The sequence below is a fragment of the Polypterus senegalus genome, chromosome 17 (assembly GCF_016835505.1).
Source record: "Polypterus senegalus isolate Bchr_013 chromosome 17, ASM1683550v1, whole genome shotgun sequence".
Taxonomy (NCBI): domain Eukaryota; kingdom Metazoa; phylum Chordata; class Cladistia; order Polypteriformes; family Polypteridae; genus Polypterus; species Polypterus senegalus.
The window spans coordinates 572,928-594,963 of NC_053170.1; the positions used below are offsets into that span (position 1 = coordinate 572,928).

The 22,036-nt window shown below is 55.3% G+C and overlaps 1 protein-coding gene and 1 pseudogene across 2 annotated transcripts in view; one reads left to right on the top strand and one right to left on the bottom strand.

Annotated features, from left to right (window-relative positions):
• Positions 1-22,036, top strand: part of LOC120517761 — a 33,181-nt gene that overhangs the window by 7,844 nt on the left and 3,301 nt on the right. The gene's annotated exons all lie outside the window — the stretch shown is intronic.
• On the bottom strand, positions 15,902-19,770 carry LOC120517759 (annotated as a pseudogene).

Genomic DNA, 22,036 nt, shown 5'->3' on the forward strand with positions numbered 1-22,036 from the left:
CCATTTCAGTCCTGGTCTCCAGGTGGACTCTGCATGTTCTCCCTGTGCTCCTCCGCTGCTCTTTGGCTCCGAGTTCACATGTGAAGCCCCGCGCCATGCAGTCTGTTTTGACTTTCAACGTCCTTGTGTGACCTTCTGGGCTGGCCTGGGCATCGTCCCCGTGGAGTTCCTGTGCTCTTTGTCACTCTCAGTGGGTTTTCCGTGGCGCTCGTGGCCTTGTGGACTTTGCACGTTCTCCCCGAGTTGACATTTGATCTCCGCTCCTGTTCCTGTTGTTTGGTGTCTGTGATTTTTTTGCTCAAGAGAAGCCTTCCAGGAGGCTAACAGAGTGCCGGGTTATATAGCGCCTTGACGTGCGGAGCGCAAGTCTCCATAAAGACACAGCAGTGACGGGGAAAGGGACACGGAGACGAGACCTGAGTGACGTGACAAAGGGACACAAACATTAGAGGGGTGGGCAGCAGGACTTTAGGGACCCTCAGAACTCGACTTGGCCGATGGTATTTTGAAAGGATTAAGTGGACAGGACTGGCGAGCTTTGGTGGGCCGAGTGGTCTTGGCCTGCGACGCTGCTTACGTGGTCTTTGCATGTTGTTCCTGCGTTTTAGGGGGCTTTGCTTCAGAGGCCAAAGTTTGAACCCTGGTGCAAGTGAGTGCAGGCTAAGTGGGCACCATTGTGCTTCCTGAACCGGAGTCCTGTGCTCCGTGAGCGATGAATGACGATAAGGGGCTCCCGGTGCCACTCTTGAGTCCTCTGGCCCTCTGCTGTGCCACCAATGTGACTCTCTGACGCTGATTAGATGGTGGTCACAGTCTGCTCAGGTCACTCCTGCCACGGCCAGCCAGGTATCACTGGGGCTCCGCTCAGCTCTGACGCTGGCACTGCTGGTTTAAATTGTCTTCTTAGAGGAAACGTGACCAAGACCCAGCTGGCAAGTCTACAAGCAGAACAGCAAACCTGTGTCTGAGTTGGCAGTGGCTCTTTCTGTGGGCCTGCCAGTGGACACAGCCTCCAGGTCGGTGTCTACCCAGGTGATGCCCATTTAGCGTCTGCATGCCCACATCCTGGCCCTGCATTGAGCCTCATTGCCGACCACGGCTAGTATCTGGAGTCATATAGCGCCCTTCATGGTAAACACCCGCTCACAGCACGAGTTCAACAAGCTGGTACTGGGACGCACAGAGGTGGGCACACTCAGCTAGGAGTCTCATCTTGATTGTTTCTACCCTGCTGCCCACCAGTAACGAGGCATGCCACCCCTCAGCCTGGCACTTTGAGTGCATGTTAGCAGCTGGCTCAGAGGTTGACTAAAGGTGCCATCTACAGTGGTGGTGTAAGGCCCGCGAGCGTCGCTACTGGTGGCAGCCCGGGCACCGTGATTAATGGCACAGCTCCAGAGCACACAAGATGAGGTTTTCGCTCAGGTTTACACCAACCCTTTTCCTTGCGGTGTCCGAGGAAAAATCGATTGGAATTGCATATTCGGAATGAGGCTGGGCACAGGGAGCACGGTGGGAATTCGTGTAGAGAGGATAACGAGATTGGGGGAAAATCAATGCGCCTCCTTGTTACGCGCTTATTGTCATCGATTTGCTAGCAAAGGCAATGCATTTCTGCAGCGATGATGAGCACTTTGGAGGTAACTATCACTAAATGCCGAATTGGCGCTTGTGCCGCGTGGCTCCGCTCAAATGAAAAGCGAAGCGCAGACGGGCGCTCGGCCGCTGCCCGCGCCTCCATTGATCGCTTAACCACTCTATTATCAGCCTGCCGATTGCACTAATTAGCCCCTCATAACAGCACACTGGGCCCAAGTGCCGCCACGGCGCCCCCTCCTGGAGGCCATGTGGGCACACAGAGTAGTGAGGAATAGGAGGTGGGCAAGGAGACGACACAAGTGGCAGCCTACCTCGGTGTCGCTTTATGTATTGAGATTTCATGAACTCGGAAGACGACAGAATGTAAGGCTGGCATCATCTGACTTAGGGTCACAGGGTCCTGGGGGGCTGCCGCTAGCGGCAATGACTTTAGAAAGAGCGCACAATTTAGAGAGACGCTTGGGCACACTGCATTTATTTTATTTAAGCCCCAGTGAAAGGGCTGAGTGGAGTTCTTGGGGGTAAAGGGAGGAGTAAAGGGAGAGAGGTGGCAGAGTCCCAGCCTGCCCGCCTTTCTGCTTGAGTTTCCCTCCCTCGGGTGTGCTTGGCAGGTTGATTGACGGCTGTCAGTGAGGGCAGGTGGGCATCATGATGGACTGGCAACTTCTTCAGGTCTGTTTCCAGTGATGCCAGGATAAGCACACCAGCCCCCAACAGTGGCTTGGATGGTACATGGTGTCAGAAGTGCCAGGTGGGTCTGACCTTCTGTCTCAGAAATACAGGCTGCCATTCTACCCCTGGAGAAGAAGTTGATTTTGCCCATCCCTTGGTACCTGGCATGTGCTCTCTCCAGAATGGCGCTTGTGCCCAGTGCTTGGTGTGCTAGTGTCTGGTACATAGCGCCCACACCATGGTGTGTAGCTGTCCTTTCAGAAAGAGTACAAAATCCCTGGCACCATACACCTGGAAATTCTGTGTCCTTGTGCCACATAAGCAGAGTGGCACAGTTGTGCACAGTTGAGTGATGCCCAGTGTTGAGTGTCTGGGATTGGACTCTCGGACTCTACCACTCTGCTTGTTAACCCTCCACAAGTGGCACTGCATTCATTGAAACTCACGGGCATGAGGGCATGACTTGGTGTAGTGGGCACTCTGTAGGAAGAGCATGCCAGAGCTCATGAGATGCGTGAGAATGTCTTTAAAAGTACAAGGTTTAGTTAGTGACTTCAATGGGCACAAGATGCCAGCATTTGACTGGCACACATTTCGAGGCTCTCTGTGACTTGGAGTGTTGCTGCATTTCCAGTTTTGCCCACCTTTGTATTAAATGAGCCAACTGTGCCCCTCAGAGTGTGAGGAGAGGAGCAGAGAAATGATAAACGGAAGGACGGCGGAAACACTGGGCGCAGTGGCCAAATGCCATCATGGTGGGTCACATGGCATGCTACTTGCGGTTGTGCGAAGGGTTGGCCTGACCTGGCATCATGCTCGAGCCCACCCTGTTACTTTGATACAACAGCTGCCTGAGTGAAGTGACAAGTCCGTGTCGTGCCACCAGTGATGGGAGCTCAACACCTCGAAGGTGCCGTTCCACCTCAGTGCCAGCTCATCATTAGCACCTTGTAAGTCTAACTTGTGACAGGCCTCTTTGTCATGGCACTCACTGCTCCAGGTCCTCAGTGTCTCTCCTGCCCTTGGCAGTGGCACGGCCTGATTATGCAGTGGGCACACTTGGCATGGGCTCTTGGGTGGGTTTCAGAGTTCAATACATCACAAATTGAAATAAATTGTTTGTAGACTGGGCACCTTGACTACAAGCACCTGCTGGCAATACGGACTGTCATGCCAAGGGACCCATAGGGCAACTTCTAGCCATGGGCAGTGTGTTTTTACTCACTGGTGCCATTGAGTCTGCACCCTGTGCCCACCATGGGACTGTCTCCCTTGTAACAGGTAGAACTGTCTTTGTGAGGCACTGAATGGCACAATGGGCAATAACTGGGCAGCAGGGTGAAGTAAGGTGCTTAACCCTGAGCACAAACATCTATCACTTGCAAGTGTCACACATGTCACACACAATATGAACCTTCTCATCACCTCAGTGCATTCTGGCTGGGCGGTGACTTTAGGTCAGTCGAGAGTGACCCGCTGCTGCCCACTACTGGCACTGTGGAGGCCATGCCCTGACCAGCTGTGATCCTCTCCATATCTTTATCTCTGTGGCCCTTGATGTCTGGTCAGCTTCAGAGTGACTCAGAATGCCAGGTACTGGCCTCTGGGCAAATCAAGGTAGTGCCAACATCCCCTCCCCCATTCAAGCCTGCTGCCACCAGTGACTTTGGGGTCTTTAACCTCAGTGACAGAGTCGTGTCAGGGGATCTGTGGGCAACTGGGTAAACAAAGAGTAAAGGGTGAGATGGCACAGTGGTACAGTTGCTGGTGCTGCCTCACAGATCAGGGTCCCAGGTTCAAATGCCATGACCTGTTGTGGTCAGTCTGCTCATCTTCTACTTGGATTTTCTTCCCAAGTCCCTCAGATGTGCCAATGAAGCCTGGCACTGTGTGACTGTGAGTGTGGCTGGGTGTCGCAGCATTGGTTCCTACTCTGTGCCCAAGTCTTCCAGGATGAGCTCCACCCTCCCCAAGCTGACGTGGGCTTAAGAGGGGCCGTAGGCTGTGTGTGTGTCACAGGCCCCAGGTGGGTCTGCCTTTCTGTCTCAGGGAGGAGTAAAGGGGGACAGGCTGTCTATCTGAGTTCACTTGGTGTCCGGGTCACTTGTGCCCAGTCTCTGTTGCACCTTGCCCACCCACTCTGCCCATTTGTTCACCTGACATGCTGTGTGAAGGGTGTGCCAAGTGAATGAATTGCATCTGGTGTGAGGGCAGATTAGGGCATGATGGCTTGGCATGTGGGTGACTCGTCTGGCATCAGATGGCGCTGATATCGGGCCCGTCTGGAGCGCAGCAATCCCGAGGTCTGCCGCTCCTCCTCGCCGCCGTTCTCATAACACTCGCTCATGAAATATTCATTTTAATATGAGGGTCTTTATAATTTATAATCTCATAAGGAGGCTGAGCCCCCCCACTTCAAAGCGCTTCAGGTGACTACAGGCAGAGTGTCTCACCCGCACAGTGGGCACCACGTGTCACCTACTGGGCACAGTGCACCATCCTACCTGACCACCCCATACCCCACACCTGTGCCCCCAGACTCTGACCATGCAGGAACCTGAGCTTCCAGTAGTCGTCACGTGCTGGCACACTTAGGGAGCCCATCTATTGGCTGTGGCAGTCAATGGGCCAGTCTGGGTGTGCCCCCCCCCCTAAGGGTGAACTCCAGACAGAAGTTCTAGAAGTTCCAGACAGATGTGGCACAATTCCGCAGTGCGCCACTGGGCTCCCCATGGCAGCTCCTCCTGCACAGTGCCCGGCCTCAGTTGGCTCTCAGTGCCTGCCTTGCTGGCTCTCCCACTTCGCTGGCACAGCTCAACCAGCTGATGCCGCCAGCAGTCCAGGCTCACACAGAGCTGAGTGATGAGAGCTGACACCCACACCCCCCACAGCCCCCGCACGCGTCTTGTCACTGTCGGTTTGGTGAGCTGGCGCACAGGAGCCCCGGCACTGATGACAGGGACAGCAGAAAAATGCTGAAGGGACACAGAATGCCGTCCCCGCCTTGGCCACAAACACTGGCCATCAGAGTGGACGAGATGAGTGGCGACGTGTAGCCAGAGTGGCACTGCGCCCAGCGGTTGTCACTGCACTGTCTGTGCCAGGCAAGTGGGTCAGAGAGGTACCAGCTAAAGGAGGAAATCCCAGGAGTATTGTTCATGGCACAATATGAGGTCCAGCTGGGGGTCACGTGGGGGGGCGAGTCACATGGCGCCGTGCCGCATAGCACTGATGTGCCTGCCAGCCTCCTGGCACACGTGTTTTAAGTTTTAATTAAGAGCTGATGGATCGGAGTGAATTGCAGTTTGAAACCTTCTGTCCACGACTGGCAGTTAATTATGAGGCGCCATCCACGTTACGAAGATGGCATGTCAGCACTTAAGGCATCCACATCAGCCACTGGCACTTGGGAAATGCCAGCGTGACTCTCCCAGTGCTTCCCAGAGCTGGCACTTGCATTTCTGTGGAGCATGTAAAAATGGAAATGTGGGTGCCACCCTGGAGAAACTAGAGGACCCACTGGGGCCAGAAACTGGGCACGCTGCTGGGAAAAGCATGGAGACGAACTGAAATGCAAAGGCCATGAGTGCCAAGCGTGTCTCTGCCTGGGTGAGCTGCCACCTGCCAGCAGGAAGATGGCCTTCAGAGCCTGGCTGCCTGCCTGCCAGCCACTCCATGTGCCAGGCCTTATCTGTGCCCACCAGTCCTTCCCACTGTATCCACGCTGGGTGCCCTGTGCCAGCCTCTCTAGCCGTGCCCACATTTGAAGGCAGACAGACTTGTTGATATCAAACAAGAAGGCGCAATGACAGGAAGATGCCTGATGGCTGAGCAATGTGCCCAGTTAAGAGTAATGACACTTCATTACGAGCTGTCTGCCCAACCAACTCCCCAGAGGTGGGCACTCACTTGCTCGCGGACTCGCTCGTCATGTGCGCCACTTTTCTGCCTCGCCTTCCTCTTTTTATTCATTCTGTCACTCCGGTGACTTGATGCTCACGATGATCCTAGCGTGATGAAAAAGTGAGATTGTGAAGTAAATGAGTTGAGCCGGCGTCGGGCACACAGCGGCGTCGGCACCAAGGCAGCCCTGCGCTTTAATTAAGCAGCTTCGCCACAGTTTGAGTTTCCACGGCGGCTTTTTAATAATCGAGGCGAGCGCGTGTTTATTTAAAGCTTAAAACAGCAGCCCACAAATAGACGCGTATCTAACCGCCTCTGTCACCAAGGCGGGCTGTGATTACATGCCACCAGGCAGGGAGCGGGCACAAGGGTGGTGTGGGGCATCACTCAGCATTCCCAAGGGCCTCACCTGGCTCCACCATGTGACCTGACTGGCCAAAAAGAGTTCTAGCCCCGCCTCCAATAGTTAATTATCCACACACAGCCAGCCTTTATTCCAGTAGCTAACTGTAGCCCCACCCCAAGTGGCCTACCCCAATGAATACCTTCCACTGCCCCCAAGTAGTCTGACTTGCCCCGCCCATATAGACTGTCAAACCGCACCCATTCTGCAATGTATGGCACCTCCTTCTGGGGCCTAAACAGCCACACCCACATTTACTGCATTAACTAATCACACGCCGTTACTAAATGTGGCCATCCGCATAGAGCCAGACTGACCACACCCACATGACCTGACTTAACAAATCACATTAGCAGCTGTAGCCCTACCTCTCTTTGCCCCACCTTTACAGCGGTCACCATTAACATGGCTAGATGGACTCCACTAAAAATTGATTCACCCCCTCCAACTGTAGGACACTGTCCAGTGACCTGACTGGCTCCTCCAGTTGCTAAGCATCCACACAGTTAGACTAGCCCCACCCCTAACCAGCCCCACCCACACAGTCTTTCAAGCCACACCTCCATTACTAGCTACATCTCCTTGTGTGTTGGCCCAAGCAGCCCCACCCATATTTCCAGCTGATGCCCCGCCTCCCGTGGTGAGCCTTAGGCTTATGTCCAATGGTTTGACAGGCCACTCCCACCCACATCTTGAGCCTTGCCTCCTGCACTCCATTAGCAACTGAAGCCCCACCCAAGTGACCCAGTCGCCCGGCTCATAATTTCCATACACATTTGTATCTTCATCCTGGTCTCCTGTGGTCTCCCCTCCATTACCAGCCTGAGTGGCCTACACCGATACACACCTTTAATTGTTCCCAAGTCGCCCAGCTAGCCCCACCCATATAGTCTGTCAAGCCACACCCATGATTAACTAACCATTCCTCCCATGGTCTCATTAGCCACACCCCTCCACAACTTCAGGGGTGTCTCTTATTGCCTGACTAGTCCCGCTTACATTGCCTGCTAAGCTCCACCCCATTGCTATCTACAGCTTTCATATTAACCACATCCCATTGCCAATCCAAGCCACGCCCAGAATAGACCCATCCCATTACAAGTTGTAGCAACACCCACATTCCTTATAAAGCCATGTCCCATTAGCAGGTGAAGCCCTGCCCATATGAGCCACGTAGACCCACCCCATTAGTATGTGAAGTCCCACCCAGTTTAGCCCATTACATGTTGTAGCCCCGCCCTCGTGACCCAACCAGACTCAGCTCATTACCAACTGAAGCTCTACCCCCAGTAGTGTGACTTCACTCCAGCCAATGGCCTTCTTTAGTCCTGTTAATTGGGTGGCATCTTGTGGTGTTCTGGGATTTCTTGTCAAGGCAATGGGCATCATCAAGTAACACCGTCAATGTGTCTGCCCTCCTCTCAGCTCAGGTGGCAGTACCAGCTTCACTGTTCCCTGGTTCTCCAGGCTGAGTCTGGAATTCAGATCAATTTTTTCCCATTCCCAATTCTCTGGCCAAACGTTGTACCGGAAGCAGGTGCCACAGAAGCAGTGGCAACCATCAATGCCACCCATCCATGTGCAGCTTTAAAGTTGGCTAACTCTTATAGACATGGATGACTGGCAGCATGTCGAGTGAGGGCCAGTTCCCATTTTAAAATGGAGGGAGTGTTTCACACAACTGCTAGAATGGCAGTGGTGGAGCTCAGATGGGCATCTTTGTATTGATGGAAGTGTGATTAACAATGATAAGTACAGGTGGCATCTTGGCACTGATGTCGTCATCCTTATGCCAGGTGTTTTCAACCCCATTTTAATCCCTTGGTAGAACCTTGAAGCTGAGATGCCCACCTGCCTTTATGTTTTTTGGATGATTACCACTTGAGAGCTGGCATTGGGCATGTTATGTGTCCGTAATTTTGTGTCTTTAAGACCACTGCTCTAATTGCCAGCTCCCCACCGGATCCCAGCAGCCTCTCTGATTTTCTTTTTTGACAAAGACAAACAATCCAAAGGAAACTCCGACTAATGGGAAAGCCCACTGGCACTGCCCACGACGACTCTACCAGCCATACACGCTTCCTGCATCACCATTTTGGGAATCCACTTGGTGCCACGACGCCTTGATTAAGGGTACTTCATTAGCCCACTGCTGACAGGTGCCACCAGGTGACAGGTGAGCTAGGCCAGTCCACGGAGCCTCTGCGGCGCCCCTGACCAGTTAATTGGGTGTCTCAGCGCAGTGATCAGAGCCGCACACCGTGAGGCGCTCTTCTTTGAACTCTGCAGCTTGTCAGCGCACGAGCCCAGGAATAACGGCGCCTGTCACAGACGGGGGGACGGTAGGCGCCTTCGCTGGTAGAATGTGGGCCCTGCGCAAATATAATCCGCCAAAAGAGATCTGTGATGCCAAGGGCCTCATTAGGCACAGGATCGACTCCATCGCGAGGAAATCGCACCTGGCACAGTGGCACGATGGATGAGCAGCACAAAGTGCACCCCACTCACCATCTCAGGGTGCCAGCTCAGACCTTTATTCTTTCCTCAGGGCATTGCCCATATGTTCACCTTTTTCCAGGTTGGGCATTGTCCGAGGTGGGCACCTAGAGATTTTGTAAGAGCACATGAATTGCTAACAGAATGGCACTGTGAGGTGCTTGAAGAAGGGGCACTCACTCATCTGTCATTGGCCTTCACCCAACGTACTGCCAGCCGAGTGAGCAAACCTCAGTTTGAGTTGCACGTGGAAGTTATACATCTGCACATGGGTGGCACATCACTCAGAATCCATGGACGCTGGTCCCAGACTTTCTACCAGTGTGCCACCCCTTACCAGCCTAAGGAGGAACTTGTGTTCAGCGCCAGTGGTGAACAACTTGGCTTTGTACCTTGGGTCATCAGAAGCAAGGAGTTTATTAAGATGCCAAAGAAGAAGAAGGTCACATCTGGTGGTGTCCCACCCTGAAACTTGAGCATTGTCTTGGAGCTCAGATGCCCCTGAAGCCCCATCATTGTGCCACACCACCCTGGACAGTCACCCACATCCTCTAAACCCTGAGCTGCACCAAGATCCTGCCGACTACGCGCTCTGCTGGGGTGTCCATTCAGTCCTACCCTCACCTGGGCATTTTGACCCCGGGGCTGCTTTTCAAACCTCTTCCTTCAGATCTTCAGACCACCAGAGGTGACTTTTGGTGGGCCTCTTCTTTGTGATGGACCTCTTTGCATTCCTTTGAGAGTCTTTTATCTTGACACTTGAGAAATTGTATGGTTTTTATGGAAAAGTGACAGGAGACCTGAAAAAGTCCAAAGGCCTGGTGATGTCCCCGAGCACCATGTGACCAACAGGCATTCCAATGGAAGGAGGGGTGGGGCATGGTGGGTATGACTGGTCACAATGGGTAGAGAAAGCGGGGCAAGGCATCCTGTGTGTGCTGGGGTATGGCAGGTGTGACTGGACATAATGGATGGGGTGTGTGGGGTGTGGCTGGACAAGGTGGGCGGGGCATAGAGGGTGTGACTGCACACAGTGGGTGGGTGGAGCCATTCATCAGTTCATCCTCCAGCTCCTCAGTGTGGATGTCCACTCGGCCCTAAGCTTTGGCCAGTTTTGCCACCCTCAGCAGGTCCACCAGCTGGTACTCCTTTCTAGTGGACTCGATGTTTTGTGTGCCGCTATGCAGGAAAGGCGCTATAAACCTGAAGAGATGAACGAGGAGACGTCCCATGGCTGGCCTTGGTGCTGTAAGGTGTTTGTTGATCCCAGTTCATGGGGTGATGCCACTCCAGGTGCCCGTCTTTTATTTTTATGGTAGGCTCCCCCTTCGAAGGCCGTTGTTGAAGCCCACAGAGGGTGGCTAGGATGTTTATCTGCTAGAGTGGCAGTCAAGTGCCAGTCTGAACACACCACTTGGCACTGCTCAGCAACTGCCTTCCTCATATATCATGGGCTGTCAGTACCCACCGACAATGTGGTCACAAAGGCCCCCCTAATTGGCACGACACACCACCAAAGTTTCCAGTAGATTTTAAACCATCGATTCTTTTTTCTTGGCTGGCGCAATTGAAGCCCAGCAATAAATGAAGAGCGGGTGAGCCACCTCCGCCCCTCGTCTCCAGCGGGCACACAGACGTCTCCCTGGTCAGCCTGGGACATTATGCATCTGCTATCTGGCACCACAGCCCCAAAGTTGTAACCACCTGAGCGTGGCACTGTGTAATGCCCACCTGCCCTTGATGGTGGGTTTGACGCGCATTCCTCGTGCTGCGATGATCGATGGATCAGCTGACAGCGGCGCTTTATTAGCGAAAGCCCTAAGTGGCCGAGGCGATCGACCCGCCGGCGAGTATCAGCGAGGATTAATGGATGGCCTCATCCTCGGCTGGCGCTAATGAGGGAACGCCATTGTTTCCGTGTCCTGCCCAAAAGTATGATGGAGAGTTCGGGGCTCCTGTCACCCACGGTTTGTGCCGCTATTGGGATGCCCACCATACCCATCAGACCAGGCTGTGACAGGTGACATGGTGACAAGGTTACTGGAAAAAGTCAACAAGACGAGAAACAAACTGCAAGGCAGTGCCCATGGCAGTGTAGTACCAGCTAGCACTGGCACTCTGGAATGCCAGTCCAGACTTGGATGGCAGATATGCCAGGGCACTGTGCCAGTGTGCCACCTGCCGGAGGTCGGTGTCCCTCTTTTGCACCACGGGCCGTGTGACCCTCCCTTCCCGCTGCTCCAGCTCTCCATCTGTTCTGTTGCCGGAGCTCAAAGCCGAGGCTTAAAATAGCGGTCAAGTGACAAAGCAGACAGCTCCACCCGCCTGGCACACAACGCGTGCTTCCTCCCGCCGGAGGTGTGAAGTGACACCGTTCCAGCCGTCCATCAGAGCAGCCGACGGCGGAGACCACCGCGAGTGCCAAGCTACGCCAGATAGGTGTTGATTGCTGCTCAGCTATTTTTTTTTTGTACAGCTGTAACTGGCAGCTTGACACCAGCCGGGGGGCCTTCTGGCCTGCCCAGGCACCTCCGAGACCACTGGCGGGCAGCATTTTGGAGGAGATGCCAGATGCTTCAAGACGGCTGCCCTCATATAAACCAGGAGTTCATTGTGGCCTTGGGGGTCTCCTCGGTGATCGACGCCCATACGTATCCAGCAGTGGAGCACGTGACTCATGAGACTTTCAGTATGTGCCAGGGGCTCGCTGGCATCTGAAAACTGAAGACTTGCCGAAGTGTGCCCCAGCCATCAAGGTGGCCCTGTCACATGCCCAGTATCCTCGGTGTCATGGAAGGTACAGACCATTTCTGCCACTCATTCCAAAAGGTACTGCTGGGACAGTTGCCCATTTGGTTGGCAGAGGGGCTGCAATGTGGAGTGGTTCGTGGTCCCTGCCTTTCTAAGTCTCTGTGTCACCCGTCACCACTCAAGTAAGAGGAAACAATGTGGTAGTGGTGGTGGGGATGTTTGGCATGAAGCTCAAGAAGAGGGCCCTCCCGGTGTCACCCTGCATGGCACCGCTGGCTGTGTGGATAACTACCCCGGGTTTGAACAATGAGCCGCTTCTCATTGACATGCCAAGTAGGAAGACTGAGAAACGGCGGACAGGTCAAAGTTCATGCCACCAATGGCCTGGGGTGACTGGTATAGTCGGCAGGACTCCTGCAGCTCACGTGTGACCTGCAGGGGGAGCCAGGGGGCACAGATCTGGTGGTCATCAGGTGAAGAGCTGAAGGAGGGTCACCACACACATGTTTTAAAGGAGGATGCAGACCCCCTTGGGCACAGTCCACAACATGAAATGTCACCAAATGGTGGGCTGGCTGAAGACTGGACTGAACTGGGAGATTTGAAATGGGATTGGGGCAGCAGGTCTGCTGTGATTATGGTGGACGTTGTCTTGGGTGCCACTGGAGTGGAGGAGGTCTGGAATACTGGAAGGTGGCGGGAAAGAGCAGAAGGACCACCAACCTTCAGAATGTGCGAAACGGACCAATCGCTGCTGGTGCCTCAGGACATGCAGGAGGCTTCAATGTGTGCTTATATAGCGCCTTTCACCGGACTCCGGGGTCCTTCAGATGTGCTCATTGGCTTCATTGTATAGCGTCATGCCGGCAACCTCCGCGTATCACTGCCCCCTGTGGGCACAACCAAGGGCTGCTGGGACGAAGGAGGCAGGAAACTGAGAGCCCACCATTGCCACTGCGCCTTAAGAGGCGAGGACTGGCGAGTGATACCAGTGCCAAAGAGCGTGGGATGGGCAGCCACTCATAGTGCCATCAGTTTGTTTAGTGGGCTGACACTCCGAAGCGCCAGATGTTGGCATCATCAGTTTGGTGCATGGGCGGGCGCCAGGTGGCACTGTGGCTTTGGCACCGTGCCGCCAGTGAAGGTGATTTTTTTTTTGCCTCCTCCAGTGCAGTTGAAATTAATTTTTTCCTTCTTACCTGCCAGCACCTGCTTCAGAATGTTATGAAAAAATGTCACTTTAATGAGCTGCCCGCCGTCCTTCAGAGTCGTCCACTTGGAGTTTACTGCCTTAATTAAGTCACAGGGAGCAGAGCTGGGCAGCCGTGCCAAGTGACGTGTCAGAACAGGGCAGAGCCCTCTAGCGGGCGTCAGACAAGCTCCCCCATCTGCTCTGATGGGCACAAGAGGGCACCGTTGCTGCCCAGTGTGTCAGGGCTGCCTAAGCCCAGCAAATAAAAAGTGCCCCCTGCATGGTGCCAGGCAGCTGGCGCTTCACTGGTGGGTGGATATGCTTGAGCTCGCCATATTTACTGGCATATGTGCCCACCCGTGTTCACCTGTATGACTGCTCATTGGAGTTTCTATGCCCACATTTATCCATGTGTTTCTGTGTGCCCATGTTCCTGGCTATGTGTGCCCAGTCCATTTTTTGAACACCCATAAGCATCAGGTGGCACACAACAGCCTTGGCACACCGGTGCTGGCATTTCTTAAGTCACCATTCAATCTTAAGGGGCAAAGAGGCGTGTAGACGGCGGCGTGCACAGAAGGGGGCACTGTGGCGCTGCTAATTGGCCGCTCTGCTGGGGGACGCGTTTTGTCTTCCGCCCGAGTGCCCAGCAGATGCCGTGACACTAAAGTGCTGTGCAGCAAAGCAGAAAGCGCGATGAGCAAAATCAAGTGGCCGCATCTGTCACGGCGGCTCTGGATCAGTTGGCGGCCGCTAATTAGCGCTGCATTCGCCTGACCCCGCTGATTGGGCGCCCCGGTGCTGCTGCTCGCTGGCCGGCATCCTGCTCAGGCCCTGTCAGAGTCAACGCTGACCACCGCCGAAAGGAGGGCTCCGCCAGTCAGCACGGGCACCCACGTCTGTTTGCTCACTGGCTTGGTCAGAGCGCCCCATCGCCAGGGTGCTGATGTGGCCCGCTGCCCGCGACGTCGGCTTTTGGCTTCGGTGGCCCGCGTGCTTGATGAACTGCTCACTGATTGGCCAACGGCTCTGCTACCCCCGCCCCCCGCTGGGCCCCTGCTCTCATATAGCGCTGAGTGTGGACGGCCGCCTCATCCTGGCAGCCGGCGATGTGTGGCAGTCGCTTTGCCTTCTGGATGCCAGGATGAATATTCATCTGCGATGGCACCCGCTTCCAGTGCTAATTACGCCCCAGCGAGTGCTCCACTTAGTGTGAAAATGAGTTTGAGCGCCTCGGCGCGGGCAGAGGACCACCACTTACCAGGTGAACCCACCGCCCCGGGCGCCAGCGCTAAAAGCAGTCGTGGAACGTGGCGTCATTAACAGCTAATTAAAGCGCTCGGAATTGTTGATTTAAAGTGAACCATGAAAACTGATGGGGGGCAACAACTATAAGGGACGGGGGTATAAGACACGGGGCGAGGGTGCAGGGAGGGGCGTGGCCAACAAGTTAACGATTAAGGGGGTCCAAGAGGGGGACTGGGAGAGTCAAAAGGCGAAGGTGTAGGGTGGGGTGATGACTGAGGGGGGTGCCAATGGGAGGGGGCTGACAAGTATAAGGGATGGGGGTATAAGACAGGGGTGCGGGGGCCGTGCTTAACAAGTTTACGAGTAGGGGAGCCGGGAGGGTCCAATCCATAAGGGGGACGGGAGAGTCCAGAGGTGAAGGTGTAGGGTGGGGTGATGACTGGGGGGGGGTGATTATTGTGGGGCAGGGTGGGGGCGCTGGCACACGGGCACCCCGAGACTGTGCTGTGCCCTTTATTTCCTCCTCCTCCTTGCCGCCACGCCGATGTTTTAATCGACAGACGTTAATTACATTTGCGCTTCAAATGAAAATCAATTCCTGCTTTGTAGACTTTGGCTCCCTGCATCCCGGAGTGATTAAAATTCACTTCTCTGGGGAAATAAGAAGAAGAGGAAGAAGAGGAAGAAGAAGAAGGCCAGCAACACTCGTCTAATCGGCCACTCCCAGTGGGGGTCCTGAGCACCAGCAGCAGACCACCGACCGATCACCGACCGATCACCGACCTCCCATTGGACTTCAACTCGACACCCCCTGTCTGCCCCCCCCCTTCCCCTCCAGCCATCTCAGTGCCGTTCGCTAGCCCCCCACCCCGGTGGTCACCGTGAGTTTAGCAGTTGCCCTTTGACCTGCCGGGCGTTCCAACAGGCCGCCGATGCTCCGGCGCACCTTCATTAATGGAGCCTCGTGCTGCGCTTGTCCCACCGTCCCGCTGGAGGTGTCTTGTCGCATTAATGAGGACGAATGTCCGCCCGCAGCTCGCTCTGCAGCACAAGTTTAAATCCTAATTTGAAATCGATACGGTAAACATGGCTGGGGTGGGCTGATGGCGGCACATGTGACGAGGGGCCGCTCGATGCCACTTGTCTGCTTTATTGGGCTCTGATTGATGCTCTTCTCTTGTAATTAGTGGTCTCGGCCAAGGCTGATGTATGACCCCCCCGGCCCCTCTGCATGCTAACTGCTCCGGGGGTCCCAGGGGGGCTGCCGCTGCTTTTATTCAGCCTAATTGAAGACTTTCCAGTGGATGCTCCTCCGTGAGCGAGGGTCTGCCCCGTTTAGGAAATGGGGGCCGTGACCCTCCTGTGCTGAAGGCGCCTTACTGAAGCCCCCAGGTGTTGACTGCAGGAAATGCAGGCCGGTGATGGCTACTGAGGGCTGATGGTGAAAGGCGCTATATAAGACAACTGAAATGACCACAGACCAGAAGCAGTGGCCCATTGGAGGATTTCCTGGCCTTGGCCGTCATTGGCCGTACACACACACACCCTCATGGCCCAATTGACAGGTCAGCTGACAAATCAGCACCTCGGTGCCCACCCACCCACAAAAGACACAGGACGCCAGCTTGGCTTGATTGATTTGCTCTTGGCTTTATTGAAGTTGAGGGGCACACAGCCTGGCACTGATCACTTAACGCTTGCCCTGCACCACATGAGATGAGCTGGAGGACGAGGAGCTCACCACCTTGCCATCCACCATCTCCTGGACGACGGTCACCACCTTCTTGGTTGTTGTGCTTGATGCCTCACCTGAAGGGAAGGAAGAGAGTGGCATTAAGTGGAAAGCTGGGCACAGACATCAGACATCTGCCTCCTCAAGCTTTGAACTCAGGCTGGCAGAGATGGTTGGGGTGCGTCAAGAGTGCCCCTTGTGGCGGCACCAAGCGCTCATTTGGCAGGATGGACGCTCACCTGTGCCCGCACTTAAGGACAACTCCGCGCTGCTTCTAGAAGAGAGCCAGATAGGCAGAGGTTAGCAAGGCACTTCACACCCACGATGCCAGGCTCCCTAGCCAGGTGCCATACTCACCGTCCCTCCTCGCCGTCCAGCAGGCGCCGGTACTCAGCAATCTCAAGCTCCAGGCGGGTCTTGATGTCCAGCAGGATGCGGTAGTCCTCTGCATTGCGCTCCATGTCGGCTCTCATCTGTGCCAGCTGGGCCTCAAGACTGTCCACCACGCCCTGCAAGTGTGCCAACTGGGCAGCGTAGCGGGCCTTGGTCTCCTCCAGACTGGCCTCCAAAGACTGCTTCTGCAAGGGAAGAGCAGGCAGAGGGTCAGAAGAAGGGCACAGGGCAGATGGGCAGTTCACGGGCAGTGGGCCGGGCACTCACGGTGTTAAGCAGCGACCGCAGCTCGATCTCCAGGCTCTGCATGGTGTGCTTGTGCTCCTTGATCTCCGTCTTGCTCGTCTCCAGCGTCTCGTTGCTCTCTGCCACCTGCTTCTGGATGTCCTGGGCCTGTGGACAGAGGGGGGCTCTGCAGTGACTTCCGCTTGTGGGCCCACCACCTCCCCCCGGCCTGACGTGGCACCCCAACCCGCTTACCTTGCTCTGGAACCAGACCTCGGCGTCACGGCGGTTCTTGGTGGCGAGGGCCTCGTACTGCTCTCGGATCTCCTCGATGACCTTGTTGAGGTCCACGCTGGGCGCTGCGTCCACCTCCACCTGCACCTGGCCACTCAGCTGAGAGCGGTAGGAGGTCATCTCCTGCAAGAGGGATAAAGGGTAAGGTGGGCATTCGGGGCAGAGCGGGAAGAGGCTGGTGCCCGGCGTTGGCAGTCCTCACCTCCTCATGGTTCTTCTTCAGGAAGAGCAGCTCATCCTTGACGCTCTCAATCTGCATCTCCAGGTCCGAGCGGCTGAGTGTCAGGTCACTGAGGAGCTTCTTCAGGCCGGCGATGTCGAACTCCACAGACTGCCGCATGGCCAGCTCGTTCTCGTACCTGCGGTGTGGGTGGAGTGGGGGTCTCTTTAACAGTGCGGTCGCTCTGAAGCCCCTAACTCCACGACGGCCCCAGACGCTAAAAGACTGTACTTTTGTGGTGGTGTGCTGCCACCCTGTGGCCACCTGGGATTTTGCAGGCAAGCTGGCCTGTTTTTACTGACATTTTCTGTGCTTTTCTGCTCCTGAGCCCGACGGGGGCGCCAGTGGACTGGCCTCAGAATCGTTTTGGGTCCGCTGGTGGTGAGTGGACAGCGATTTGGGGTATCGACCCTTCTCGACCTGCCCACTCATCACAAACGTTATGGCATTCTCAGACCTTCAGGGGCACAACCTAACCCAGCCGAGCTGGGCACAGGGCAGAAACCAACCTTGGGCGGGTCGCCATCTAAAACCGACCAAACTAAAGGAAGCAGTGAAGACAAATGACACAAAGCCAGGCACCTTCATTTCATATAGCGCCTTTCATAGTCAAACCTTTGCATAGCATGTGTCAGTATGGAGGGGCACAGCAGGTTAGAACCTGCGTCTGGGTGCCACGAACCTGCAGGGCCTGCTCTGGCACCAATTCAGTTACACAAAGTGTCACAGGACTCGCCATTGTCTTTGTGCCCAAATCCCCAGCCCCCCGGGCAGTGGTCACTTACTTGACTCTGAAGTCATCGGCGGCCAGCTTGGCATTGTCGATCTGCAGGAGGAGACCCGAGTTGACAGCAGAAGCAGCCAGAATCTGTAAAAAGGACAGAGGCAGGCAGAGATGAATGCCAGGGCTGCGGGCAGTGAGGCTGAGCTCACTGTGCCCACACACCACCCTACCTACCTGGGCACGCAGGTCCTCGATGCTGGAGTCAAAGCTGGTCACATCCCGGGTGACTACGGTGTGGCTCTCCCCCCACTCCCGGATCTGCATCTCCAGCTTGGCGTTGGCCTCCTCCAGGGAGCGCACCTTCTCCAGGTAGGAGGCCAGTCGGTCGTTCAGGTTCTGCATGGTCTCCTTGCCACTGGCGTTGATGGCCGCACTGCCACTCTCCAGGTTCAAAGCCCCGATGCTGAGGCTGCCAGCACTCGAGCCGAAGGCCCCAGAAGCTGAGCTGAAGCCCCCAGCAGAGGACCTCACGCCAGACACAGAGGCTGAAGAGATGCGGGCGCCCTGCCACTGGTACCCCCATATAAGCTGTGGGATCTCTGGCCGCCCAGGGCACCTGCGCCGCTGCGGAGAGAGAGAGAAGAGGAGGCACCATACGCCAGGGGCACCGTGGAGCGGGCACTTGAGCCGTAGTTGAAAGAGGCACCGGACATCATGTTGGCAGGCTGGATGAGCACGATTCACTGAAGCAGGACCCTCAGAGGATACAGGGGGCTTGGTGGTCGGTGCCATACTTATACCCTGGCCGTGGGGGCGTGGCCAGGAGGGTGATGTACTCTCATTGGCCGGCGCATCCATGGAAACAATGCAATCCCAATCTGCCCAAGAATGTGCTCGGGGGTCCTGCCGCCCAGGGGGGACAATTCTGTTCAGACTTGCTCTGCTCCTCGTCCTGCCGGGGGGTCCATCCATGACACGCAGATGGCTCCTCTGGCTGCGGAGCTGCACTGTACAGTATATAGCGCCTTTGTGGCTGCACACCATACTTAGTCGCTGCAGACGGGCTCAGGGGTCCGAGCTCAACTCGGCTGTCGTTGTGTTCAGGCCGCTTTGACAACACGCCTCATATAGCGCCTTTGAAGTGGTCTTGTAGCCCCAGTATAGCGTATATGGTGCCCTTGTGCCATGTACTCTACCACGGCCTGCTGTATGCAGATGTTACTGTTTATAGTGCCTTTCACTTGTTACACATTAGCTGATATGGCACCTCGCTCATTGTTTATAGCGCCTTTCACATGCGCAGATCTGCAGTTAGAACCCCAAAGTGCTCAACATTTACATGCAGACGGTCAGCAGCTGGACGACATGACGCCCACTGACCTCATGGAGATGTGGACAGCTGACTATGGAGGAGCGTAGTGTGCTGTTTATAGCGCCTTTCCCCTGCACACTCGACTTCGACATTACATTGTGTGCCCCCCTTGCTGGCCTCACACCCTCTGCACTCCATGAAAGTTTTACAGACCCCAGTCTCCAGTATGTAACCCCCTGGACTGGACACCACTCAGCCCACTGTATATAGCGCCTTTCAAACAGAAGTGCCATGCTGGCATGTGCCCACCCTAGATGGACCCTCGGGACCCTTAGAGCTGCGTAGAGTGTCTTGTGCTCTGCTGGCAGATTTTATAGCGCCTTTCTCCACAATGCCAGCTGCTACAAACGACACCTCGATGTGGTCTGCTGACTTATGGCGCCTTTCACCCGCACTCAGCCCAGGACTGTATAGCGCCTCGCACTCTGCCTCTCACTCCCACTCTGCTTGCTCCCTGCACACCTGTGTGCTGATTTTGTGTTCGGCCCCAGCGGGCGTTTCACCTTGGTGCCAGCGATCACTCAAACTGACAGGCTGTGATTAAGACCCCCCAGCCCCCCACTCTACGTCACTCTGGTATTTCACCTTCAGGCTTCTCCAAGTTTCCCCTCCACAAGCACACAGCACCCCATGGCTGCTTAACAGCAGGCGCAGTGCCAGGAAGTGCCAGCCACTGCAGAGGGTGGCCTGTCACAGCCCGATGCCAGGGTCACTCTGCACCCTCACTCATCTTCCAGCCCGCATGCCAGATTCAGGTTGGTGTGCCTGTGAAAGGCGCTGTATAACACATAGTGGGATCAAAATGTGAGAGCAGCCTGCCAAAGGGCAACGGGCACACAGTGACCAGCCTTCCAGTGACCAGTCCACTTGTGCCAGCCACTTACACTGAATGTCTGGTGCAAATTGCTCAAGATGTAGCTGGTGGTGGGCACCGGGTGGACCAGGCCAGTCAAGGGACTCACTGGTCAGTGCTATGATCAGATGACACAGGCATGTGACCTCACTCACCTGCATGCACAGGGGATTCTGGGAAATACGACACAAAGTGACCAGATCACCAATTCATGCAAGACACTATACCAGTGAGCAGAGGGCATATATAGCGCCCCACACTAGTGGACCAGCAGCACACAGAAGTGTATGAGCGCCTCAGTGGTCCACACACACACACTGGAGTGCTGAGGTACGGCTGTGTCACCCAATCCCAGCCGCGGGCCTGGCAAGTCCTGCCTTGCAGTGAAAGTGGAGTGGGAGGGGGTCATGCTGGGGTCACATCAAGGTTGACAGCAGGTACGCATTCCACACCGCCAGCGCCGACCCCAGGGCACACCTGCCACTGCACTCGCCCAACGTGTCTGACCGCTTCTCCCTCTGTGTCCGTGAACCAGCCAGTCCATCGTGCTGCGACCCCGTTGACGGTGGGCCTTGTCTCCATGGCTGGGGTCCCCTGGCGCTTGCCATTACAGGGGCCCCGCATGAACGCTGGGCTCATAACGCTGGCAACTCAACCCAAAGAGCACCTTAGGGTCATCACAGCCTGTCTGGGGCAGGTAGGCCATCAGGAGCAGCCTGGCACTGTTGGCTCCCATCAGCCAAAGTGGGCTGAGATCCACCACTGCCACTGTTTCCTGATTCTTCTTGGCACGTGCCTTGCATTTTCTGGAAACGGGGTGCCACAATGACCTGCAGGATCACAGTGTGGTATGGGTGCCCACCATCTGTGTAGACCCCCAACAGAACACAGTGGGCCACCCAGCCTGGCATGTTGGCACTCCCAAGAGGCAGACTTCTGCATGCTGTGACCAGTAGGAGTCTACTAATCCCCGAGCAGTTGGCATTGTATAGGACGCCTTCAGTGGGACATGTCACTTCACATGCACGGGCATTTATCTGTGAAAGGCGCCATGTAAATTGGGGTGGTTAGGAAGGCAGACTGGTGAAGTGCATGATGGGGCATCTTTTATCTGTCACTATTCTATAGCTCCTTTCACCGCTCTGTCACTGAGCCCCCTGAATGTGATAATCAATACATTATATAGCGCCTTTCATGGCTCAGTACCCCAGTAGATCTGCTCATATAAACAGCCTCTTTTATGCCAACATCACTTTTCATCAGCTAACACTTGGCATTGCCCGGCCTTTACTTTATATAGTGCCTTTCATTACAGTGTACTCATACGGCGGCTTTAGACCACCCTGCTCCATACAATTCAGTTCAGGGATTTGGAGGGCATCAGGGCAACTTACAATGCGAGGCAGGAATCAATCATCCACCATAGGGTGGGCAGCCAACTGGGCACACCTCTTTGGGGTGAGGGGGAACTGGGAAAAAAGAATCGAGGGTGGGGGGCAGGATCTGAAGCTGTGCTCTGGCCACTTGTGTATAGCGCCTTTCATGGTGCAGTCTGTTTACATTGGGGGGTGTTGATTCATTGATCTGTGAGACCCACTTGATCAACACGCCGGTACTCCCAGTGCTTTACTCAGCTTCATATAGCGCCTTTCATCACACACGGCACCACTGACTATTTGAAATGCTGCAGGTGATCTGCCAGTCTTTGCATTATATAGCGCCTTATATCACTGGGACTCCACTCAGTGATTCACATGTGCTGCCACTACTGCTAGAGCGCCTCCCTGTGGTCTGAGTTTGAACAGCGCCTTTCATCAGCCAGCATTTCATTGGCGACATGACGAAGGAGACTCAAATGTCCAGACCCCAGCATTGTCACTTGTCCCCTGTCGCTCGGCCGCACTGTTGTCTCCAGGCCCGAGGATGTTGTTCTCTGTTTGTCCACACGGGGGCTCTCCG